The sequence below is a fragment of the Rhagoletis zephyria genome, unplaced genomic scaffold (assembly GCF_001687245.7).
Source record: "Rhagoletis zephyria isolate East Lansing unplaced genomic scaffold, Rhagoletis_zephyria_1.1 Rzeph_scaffold_01422, whole genome shotgun sequence".
In the NCBI taxonomy this organism is placed as follows: Eukaryota; Metazoa; Arthropoda; class Insecta; order Diptera; family Tephritidae; genus Rhagoletis; species Rhagoletis zephyria.
In genome coordinates this window covers 1837-4275 of record NW_016158506.1, presented here as the reverse complement: position 1 = coordinate 4275, position 2439 = coordinate 1837, and the positions used below count along the sequence as shown (strand labels likewise).

The following is a 2439-nucleotide window of genomic DNA, read 5'->3' as shown; positions in this document are numbered from 1 at the left end:
TGGAGGAGAGTTTATGTATATTGGAATTCAAAAGTGTTTTGAATCTGATTCTTTTCCGTTTTTAAAAGAAAATGGCGAAATTTTAATAGATGTTGGAATTGATGAATTAAAGTTATTTAAAAGTTCCAACAAAGCTTTATGGCCGATCCTTGGTTCAATTGTCGGATTCCCAAATGAAAATCCGTTTACTATTGCCTGTTTCTCAGGAAAACAAAAGCCTAATAACGTAGATGATTTTATGAAAGAATTTTGTGATGAAGTGGTTTATTTGAGACAAAATGGCTTGAAAGTTGGTCCAGAAAACCCCACTATAAAAAGATTTAATGTACGATTGTTTATTTGCGATTCTCCAGCTCGTACTTTTGTGACCGGCGTTCAAAGTCACAACGGTAAAAATAGCTGCCCAAAATGTTCTCAAATAGGCAGGTATTCAAATAAAAGAGTCTGCTTTTCTAAGGAAATAATTGATTTAAGGACAAACATCTCGTTTAAAAATAAAGTAGATCAAGCCCATCATAATAAACAATTTTTGAATCGAGAAAGTGTATTAGAAGCAGCCGATTTCGGTATGGTTTCTCAATTTCCGCTAGATCCGATGCATCTCGTTGATTTGGGAGTGATCAAAAAACGACTGCATCTATTGATGAAAAGCGGAAACCTGCGTCAAATGAATGAAAAGTTTAACCACGTTTCCGCTTGGGTGCCAGCTTAATTCGGAAGAGTGTGCAGGAATTTGGATGATATTGGAAATTGGAAATCTACAGAATACAGGCAATTTTTGTTTTATACGGCAATATTCATTTTCAAAAGTTGCGTTGATGACGATCGGTTTTATAATTTTATTTTATTGCATACCAGTATACGCGTTCTCTCCTGTGAAAGGTCCTACAAAACAGAAACGAATGTAGTTCAACAATTGTTGCTAGACTTTATTAATCTATTTGATAGTATATACGGAGATCATTTAATAAGTTTTAATATTCACGGTTTGCTTCACTTATCTGATATCGCTAAAGAAGTTGGGCCCCTTGATTCTTTTTCGGCCTATAAATTTGAAAACATTATGCAACACATGAAAAAAGCTATAAAAAGTCCCACTAATATTTTACAATTGTTTTTAAGACTTGAAGAACGAAAACATTTACATGAAGAAAAAATAAATAAAAATCGAGTCATTTGTAATTAATTCAAAAAAAGAAAACGACTCATTTAGTTTTAGCGAACTACAGGGCCTTTTAAAGTTACTGAATCACTTATAGAATCTGGAGAAGAATTAGTTATTGGGTATAATATTAATAAATTATTGAATTACTTTGATGCACCTCTTTAATCTTTTTCTGGACTTGGTATTTTGATTGCAAGTGAACTTAATAATGAAAAAATAAAAATTTCGAAAAGTCAAATTGAGAAAAAATATTTTTGTATACCTGTTGACAATAACTATCTTTTAATCCCGATTTTACATCACCTCTTTCACGAGTTTGCAAACTAGTTGTATTATATAAACCAGTTAATATAATAAATAAATTGCATCGTATACTACTAAATATTATATTTTATTTTTTCAGTGCCTCTCATACATGGGTTTATTTTTAAGAAAATGGACCACATGGGCACTGAGGACTTATTTGGGGAATCTCCTCCGGCCACATCTACACCGAAGGGAGGAATAAGAAAACAAATTTTTCTATCAACTGATTTCAACTCACAATGTAAATTAAGATTCAAATGAAGTACAAATACGTATGTTAATTTTTAAATTAATCACTACTTTTAGTATTAAATTCGCAGCCAAGCTAATGTGCCTCAATCGCTCTCAATTCGACGACGGCTTCTAGCTCTAATAAAGGTAAATACATATTAAAACACGTCTTAAAACATTGTATTGAAACTCTTTATTGTTACAGAAATATTGGGCATGTTGGGGCTTATATTTCAAAAGCAATGTAGCTTGGAATCACGATTAGACAGGCTGGGAGAAAACGTAATTTATTATTTTACACTTTTGCATATCCTATGTTTTTAATTGAAGTTATCTTTTTATATATGTATGTACATACGTATGTCTTTCAGATGGTTCCGAAAACTGACGTCTTGGTTCACCATAAGACTTTAAGGGAGTCGAAAGTCCTCGCCAAAAAGGCCCACCACATAATATGTAAAATTAGTGGTGAGACGGGAGATGACCTTCATACCGAGCTGGCGGGCATTATGCCCCTCATGTCCATTGATGCAGTTTTCGATGTCGATGAGAAGCTTCAAGACAAAATTTACGAGGACGCAATTGTAAGTATTAATTCACCTATTTATTGATACTTTTACATGTACATATTTATTCTTTAAAACGACAATTGTGTTTCCAGACTTCTTACTTGTTTTTGCTGAAAGGAACTAGCGTGGATATTGATGCTGTCGTGAGGCGAATATTCAGCGACGAGG

The 2439-nt window shown here is 33.1% G+C and overlaps 1 long non-coding RNA gene across 1 annotated transcript; it reads left to right on the top strand.

The window, feature by feature from the left end:
* Positions 1 to 1579: 1579 nt before the first annotated feature.
* Positions 1580 to 2200, top strand: LOC108363967 (uncharacterized). Its single transcript, XR_001847679.1, has 3 exons — positions 1580 to 1712; positions 1778 to 1849; positions 1908 to 2200. It is a non-coding gene; the product is annotated as an uncharacterized LOC108363967 (long non-coding RNA).
* Positions 2201 to 2439: the final 239 nt, after the last annotated feature.